At 42.5% G+C, this 7,852-nt stretch overlaps 1 long non-coding RNA gene across 2 annotated transcripts; it reads right to left on the bottom strand.

The window, feature by feature from the left end:
* Window positions 1-1,456: 1,456 nt before the first annotated feature.
* Window positions 1,457-6,835, bottom strand: LOC102985807 (uncharacterized). Of its 2 annotated transcripts, none has more exons than XR_449217.3 (4): window positions 6,596-6,835; window positions 3,603-3,830; window positions 2,070-2,629; window positions 1,457-1,652 (listed from the first exon to the last, which is right to left on the bottom strand). It is a non-coding gene; the product is annotated as an uncharacterized lncRNA (long non-coding RNA). The 2 variants fall into 2 exon arrangements; XR_449216.3 differs by having other exon boundaries at window positions 3,603-3,707.
* Window positions 6,836-7,852: the final 1,017 nt, after the last annotated feature.

The following is a 7,852-nucleotide window of genomic DNA, read 5'->3' as shown; positions in this document are numbered from 1 at the left end:
ACAACACCAAGGGTGACCCCTAAAGTAAATTATGGGCTCAGATAATGATGAGTCCATGAGGTTCATCAGTTGTAAGAAATGCACTACGACAGATCAAGTAGGCCAGGGGAGAGGCAGGAGTTACATGGGAAATATCTACATTCTGCTCAGTTTTGGTGTGAACCTAAAGCTGCTCTAAAAAGTAAAGTATCATTTTTAAAAATGCTGAGCAACTTCTTATAAAAAGGTTGAATTTTGTAAGAGAGTGGGAAGGGAGGCTGCAGGGAGAAAAAAAGAGGTAAAAAGTTTTGCTCCTGATATGACCCTATGCCTCAACTTTTGCTGGCCCTTATGAAAACATGCGGTGCAGAAGATTAGAACAGACATTTCATCAAAGAAGATATACAGGTGAAAAGAAGTTCAACATCATTAGTCATTAGGGAAATGCATATCAAAACCACAATAAGACACCACTCCACACCTACCGGAATGACCAGTATTAAAAACGCTGACCATAACAATTGCTCCTGAGGATATGAAGAAACTGGGACTCTCAGACACTGCCCTCATGATAGTACATGCTAAAAAAGGTTACAGCCACCTAGTAAAACAGGCTGGCAGTTTCTTAACAAACTACCATGCAACCCAGCTATTCCATTCTTAGATATTTGCCCAAGAGAAATTAAAGCCCATGTCCATACAAAGACTTGTACGTGAATGGTCATAGCAGGTTTTTTTGTTTTGTTTTGTTGTTGTTTTGTTGTTGTTGCTTTTTTTGTAATAGTCAAATTGTGGTTTCTCTATCCCATGGATACCACTACTCAGCAATAAAGAAGAATGGCTATTGATACATCCAACGACATAGATAAATTTCAAGATAATTATGGGGAGTGAAAGAAGCCATACAAAAAAGGATATATACTCAATGAATCCATTTGTATAAACCTCTAGGAAATGAAAATTAACCTCTAGTGACAGCAAGCAGATCAGTGGTCACCTAGAGATGGGCAGGTTGGAGGGGTGAGGAGAGGCAGGATGAAAGGGTTATATGGATGTGTTTATTATCTCGATTGTGCTGATGGCTTCACCGGCATACATGTCGAAGTTTATCAAATTGTACACTTCAAAAATGTGCATATCTAGTAAAAAATAGAAAAAATAAAAAATATTTATGATAGGATCAAATAATCAAATATTTAGGACTAAGTCCAATACTGTGTTGAATAAGAGTGGTCATAGCGGGCACCCATGTTTTGTTCCTGATCTGAGAGGAAAAGCTTTCAACCTTTCATCATTGAGTATGATGTTAGTTGTGAGTTTGTTGTATACGGTCTCTATTACGTTGAGGTATGTCGCTTCTATACACACTTTGTTGAGGATTTTTATTATGAAAGAATGTTGTATTTTGTCAAATGCTTTTTTTGCATCTATTTAGATGCTCATACAATTTTTATATATATATATTTTTTAGCGGTACGCGGGCCTCTCACTGCTGTGGCCTCTTCCATTGCGGAGCACAGGCTCCGGACGCGCAGGCTCGGCGGCCATGGCTCACGGGCCCAGCCGCTCTGCGGCATGTGGGATCTTCTTGGACCGGGGCACGAACCCGTGTCCCCTGCATCGGCAGGCGGACTATCAACCACTGCACCACCAGGGAAGCCCGATTCCTAGTTCTTAAAGAAGAAAAAAGGACAGTGAGCATTTAGCTTGAGGGTGATGTGTTCTGTGGGAATTATATTCTCTGCAAGTTGTTTATGATTTTTTTCTTCTGTACAGCCAGAGGAGTGGAGGGACATATTTCAAATTCCCATTGGCAAGGGCTCCTGGTTCTTTTATAAAGATTTATAAAATTCCAACCCTTTGAATCTTGTCAGTGGTCTGTGGACATCCTCCAGCCTTTCCTATCATAAAGCTTTCAACACACAGAGCTGAGTGGGCTGGGCAGGAAACGTGTATGTGAGAGTGTGTGCTTGCATGTGTGTGCGTGTGTATGTGTGTGTCTATATGAAGCTGCCTTGATTGAAATGAGAATATTCTGTCACTTTCTGGTTGGAATTTATCATAGCAATAAAATGGAAGCATCCCCTTACATCGTGAAGTGTAGCAGTTGAGTCTTGCTATTTATTTCGTTGAGTCAGCTTAATGTAGATCAGTGTTCAGGTCTTCCTTTTGGTTCCTTTCTTGTTTCTCTTGTCTAGAGCTTCTCAAAGCTGTTGAGTTCAGGCGAAAATCGCTGCCCTGGAGCTGTGACAGTTCTCCACGTGGAGGGGGCAGGGTCACGTTCAATCTTCAGGCATGATCAGTGTGAGTGGAATTTGCCAAGTTCTATGGTTTGAAAATGTCTACATTTTCTACTTTCAACTCCTCTTGGAAAGTATAAATCACCAAATATTGGCAAAGTTTTCACTTCTTCCCAAATCATCAGATAATGGATAGTGGAGGTTGCCCAGCCACAGAAGTTGGTTTGTGGTCTGCAGGTTCAAAAAAGCCCTTCATAACTCTCAGAAGCTTTTGAGGTTTGGGAGCAAATGACAGAAAAGCAGGACTAAGCAATAGTCATCTTTTTAGGAGGACAGACTTCAGCTGTTTCTTTTATTCTTTGTAGGTTGATTCAGATTCGAAAGTTTCTATGGTTCCGTAAACCAGGATGCTGTACAAAAAATAAATTGAGTCATAAACACCGCCAAACAGGTTTGATTTCCCCACGAACACTGTGATGGTTAATTGTATGTGCCGACTTGACTGGGCTTAAGGGATGTCCAGATAGCTGATGAAACATTGTTTTTGGGTGTGCCTGTGAGGGTGTCTCAGGAGGAGATTAGCATTTGAATCAGTAGACTGAGTAAAGAAGATCATCCTCCCCAAGGTGGGTGGGTGGGCATCCTTCAATCTGTTGAGGGCCTGAGGAGAACAAAAAGGTGGAGGAATTCTCTCTCTGCTTGAGCTGGGACGTCCATTTTCTCCTGTCCTTGGACATTGGTACTCCTGGTTCTCGGTCTTTCTGACTTAGATTGGACCAACCCCATCAGCCCCATGATTCTCAGGCTTTCTGACTGGGGCCACCAGGGAAGCCCCTGGAGAAGGGGCATTTTTGATGAGGCATCACGGTAAGAGGTCTGAAGTCGAGTGGATGAACAGGCCGTGTATGTGCCGGAGATGTCGTGTGAATGGGAGGCAAAGGGAGACTCACTTGAGTCTCCGAGGGAGGTGGTTCAACAGCCATTTTAAATTACTGGTGTTTTTCTGGATTGTGAAATACAATTCTAAATGCAGGGAGAAAGCAGCCAAGTCCCCCACATTGATCAGAATGAAAACAAGGCTAATGTCCACTTGGGCAGCCCCCCTCTCAGAGCCCACTTGGACTCCTCTACCTAAAGGAAGGGAGCTGAGAAGCTCTTAACTCTCAAAACTTTGTGTAGTGAGAGTTTATGCACCAGGCACCTGTTTCTGCACGACAGTACAGTAAGATAAAAAGTATAACAAGCGGGGTGAATGCAATTAAAGATACATATGGAAAGATAAATTTGGTGTTTCATAAAATCATTTTGGGGGAGGTAGAGCTCATTAGGTTGTGAAAATGAATCAGGGTGAGAACAAGGTCCCATTGGCAGAGGATCACTCACCACAGAGCAATTCCGCTGTCGTCTTGGGGCTCTGTGTGGTGTGTGGATTGATGATGATCCCTTCTTTATTGAGACTCTGGGCTCACATCTCGTTTATGCTTATGCCTGCCAGATGGAAGAGCCTTTATTTGTTATTGCATTTCTCCGCCGTTTCTTGATCTCTGAGGCTCGAGTGCAGAGATGCTGAAGTGGTACAGTAAGTACGCCTGGGAAATGCATCGGTAAACACTAAAAGAGAAGACAGTGCCGAGGGCAGGAGCTTATTCCACAGGATAACGGGGATGAAGTTAAGAAAAGGAAAGATCGATGTTCAATATCAGGATAAATACCCTGGCCGTTCAACTTTAAAAATAACTTCCCAAGGGAAGCTGTGAAAACCCCACTACCGGAGGCATTTGAGAATAGATGGGATGATGTACTGGAGATTATCCTGCAGGGAGTCAAATGTCCTCTGGTCCAGGGAGTGAACTAAAATAGCCACAAACCCCACAAAATCGTCTTTTGTGGTTAAGATTCTGGGAGTCCAGTCAGGTCTTGCTTTATTGAATCCTTTGCTACAACCAGTATGAATTTCCCCAGGCTGAATTGAAGAATTGAAGCATCTTAGAACCTGAGCCTTGGCGGGCACTTGTGCCCATGGCCTGGCCAGTTAAGAGCCTATTCCGTGTGGCATCTGTCTTACATGTTGCACTGATTGGCGGTGTGGTTCCCACCCCCTTCCCTCCCTTCCCTTCCTCTCTTCTCCTCAATAAAGGAAACAGAGGTGGGGTGGCAAAAGCTTGGAAACCACTCCTCTGCGATGAGTCATCCTGGTATGCCTGTTGGATGCCTGCTCTCTGCTACTCACTGCACTGCGGTTTGGCATTTGGAGAAGAATGTGGGTCTCACCAGAGCCAACTTGAGACACGGGAACTGCTGAGGTCTGCTGGCCATTCCGCAGCGGACAAGGCCTGCAAAGCCAGTAGAGTTGCAATTAAAATCTTCTCCCTGCTCCTGCCCCAGAGACCTGCTCGGGGTTCTGGGTCTCTTCTGTTTTACAGCTATTGTTAATGATTTGATGCGGGCGGCGGGGTAGGGGGGCGGAAGGGAGAGGAGGAAAGTTTTAATTCCCTGAGGATAGACCAAACCTGTAGTCAAGTTCAGCTCTAAGAGACGCCAGAGTGAAAATGTTGAAGGCCAGCTGCTCGTTCTTCTTTCCTCTCCTAATTAATTGCAATTGATCCCAAAATACTTATATTTGGGGGAAGTCTCTGAAGCTGGAGCTGGATCAAGTTGCTGATATGGTCACAGAACTGGATCTGAGGCAAGCACAGGCGCTTAGGCAAGTCAAAAGGCTGAGAAGGCATTTTTCACAAAGGTAGAACAATCTTAAAACTTGTATGGAACCATGAAAGACCTTGAATAGCCAAAGCACTCTTGAGAAAGAAGAACAAAGGTGGAGACATTATGGTCCCTGATTTCAGACTATATTACAAACAACTATATTATAGTAATCAAAGCAGTATGGAATTGTCATAAGAACAGACACATAGATCACTGAAACAGAATAGAGAGCCCATGCACATATCATCAATTAATTTACAGCAAAGCGGTCAAGAATACACAGTGAGGAAAGAGTCTCTTCAATAAACGATGTTGGGAAAACAGGACGGCCACATGTAAAAGAACAAAACTGGACCGCTATCTTACACCACACACAAAAGTTAACTCAAAATGGATCAATGACTTGAACGTAAGACCTGAAACCATAAAACTCCTAGAAGAAAACATAGGCTGTAAACTTCCTTGACACTGGTCTTGGCAATGATTATTGAATTTGATACCATACGCAAAGGCAACAAAAGCAAAAATCAAGTGGGACTCCATAAAACTCAAAAGCTTCTGCACAGCAAAGGAAACCATCAACAAAATGAAAAGGCAACCTACTGAATGGGAGAAAACATTTGTAAATCATATATCTGATTAACATACAAAATATATAAACAACTCATACAACTCAGTAGAAAAAACAAACAATCTGATTAAAAATGGACAAAAGATTTGAATAGATATTTTTCCAAAGAAGACATACAGATGGCCAACAGGTACCTGAAAAGGTGCTCAACATCACTGATCATCAGGGAAATGCAAATCAAAACCACAATGAGATATTACCTCACACCTGTCAGAATGGCTATTAGCAACAAGACTCAAAATAACAAGTGTTGGCAAGAATGTGGAGAAAAGGGAACCCTTGTTCACTCTTATTGGGAATGTAAATTGGTGCAGCCAGTACGGAAAACAGTACGAGGTTCCCCTCAAAATTAAAAGTAGAGCCACCATATGAAATAACCAGGAATTCCATTTCTGGGTCAACATAGATGGATCTTGAGGACATTATGCGGGGTGAAGTAAGTCAGATAAAGACAAATATTTTATGATCTTGCTTATTTGTGAAATCTTAAAAAAAAAACAACCCACAAAAACCCAACCAACCAACCAACCAACCAAACAAACAAACAAAAACCCTAAGCTTATGGATACAGAGAACAGGTTGGTGGTCGCCAGAGGTCAGGGGGTGGGCACATGGGTGAAGGGGGTTAAAATGTACAAACTTCCAGCTGTAAAATAAATGTCATGTTGATGTAATGTACAGCATGGAGACTATAGTTAATACTGTATTGTATATTTGAAAGTTGCTAAGTTTAGATATTAGAATTTTTCATCCCAAGAAAAGAAATTTGTAACTGTGTAGTGATGGGTAACTAAATTATTGTCATGATCATTTTACAATATATATGAATATCAAATCATTATGTTGTATACCTGAAACTAGTATAATGTTATAGGTCAATCATATCTAAATTTAAAAAAAGAGAGACTGAGAAGGACTTGTAAGTCAGTTCTTGGGGTGTTTTCCAACTCAGTTTATTCCACACTTTCTCAGTTGATTGGAATGTGTAGCAATTTTTTCCACACAGTAGACTCTGGCCATTTATGGGTGTAACACTTACAGTTTAAGCCACTTCAGCGTGATCCAGAAGTCCATTCTATAAGGCAGAGTGCAAAGTTTTGCTGAGGCATGAATTTCAGTCACTGAACTGCAAGGTAGTTGTGGCTGAGAGTCAGTTATCTAGTGACTGGAAACAGTTCATTGCCCAGTCTCTACCTCTTACAGCAGCCCTTTCCATTTTCTTCGTTGTTCTGTGTGAGAAGGTTTGGAGACATCCTTGGTGAATGCTGTGATTCTTAAATGCCTTGTGACTACAAGCCATAGCCCAGCCTGGCCCAGCCCAGCCTTTCTTAACAGGCACAATCGTAAAGAAGACCCAAGGAGCTGTCAACAGAACAAATTTGAACCTGTTCAACACTACTTATTCATCTTTTGTTGTGGGCCAGGCCCTGTGTTAGGTGTCATAAGAGTTACAAAGATGAATATGACCTAGGTTGTGCCCTCAAAAAAAATACAACCAATAGGAGGAAAAAACCCAGCACAAATGACTGTAATATAGGGCAGTGCCAGATAACCGCTCTGGGGTGTTTTTCACACCAACAACCAATTCTCTGCTTCTTCAGACATCATCTTGGTGTCAATGATTCAATTCAATTCCGACACTACTTGGAATTCGCGCAGGCCTCCCAGTTTAAGGGTTCAGTCTCACAAGACTATCCCCCGCTTCAGGTGGGCCTCCCATACTTCTGACCGACCGGTTATAAATTGGGTGTTCCCATGACTTCCCCTTTAGGTTTGGTAATTTGATAGAATGGCTCACAGAACTCAGGAACCCACTTTACTTATATTTACCAGTTTATTATGAAGGATACAAATGAATACCAGCTGAAGAGGTACACATGATGAGGTCTGGAGAGGTCTCAAGCACAGGAGCTTCTGTCCCGTTGAGCTGAGGATCACCACCCTCCCAGCACATGGATACATGCACCAACCCAGATCTCTGAACCCTGTTATTTAGGGATTTCATCACACATGAATGATTGATTAAATCGTTGGCCCTTGGTGATTGGACTCTGTCTCCAGCCCCTGTCCTCTTCCAGGAGGTTGGAGGGTGGGACTGAAAGTTCCAAGCTTCTAATCCAGGCCTGGTTTTTCTAGAGACCAGCCACCATCCAGAGGCGGCCTAGAGAGCACCCCCCATCTCATTAGCATACAAAAGACACTCTAATCACTCTGGAGATTCCAAGAGTTTTAGGAAATTTATGCCCAGGAACTGGGAACAAAACCAAATATTTATTTTTTATTACATCACAACCAC

Source organism: Physeter macrocephalus, chromosome 5 (genome assembly GCF_002837175.3).
Source record: "Physeter macrocephalus isolate SW-GA chromosome 5, ASM283717v5, whole genome shotgun sequence".
NCBI classification, from domain to species: domain Eukaryota; kingdom Metazoa; phylum Chordata; class Mammalia; order Artiodactyla; family Physeteridae; genus Physeter; species Physeter macrocephalus.
The sequence above is the reverse complement of the archived record's forward strand: the minus strand, read 5'-3'. Positions and strand labels throughout refer to the sequence as shown.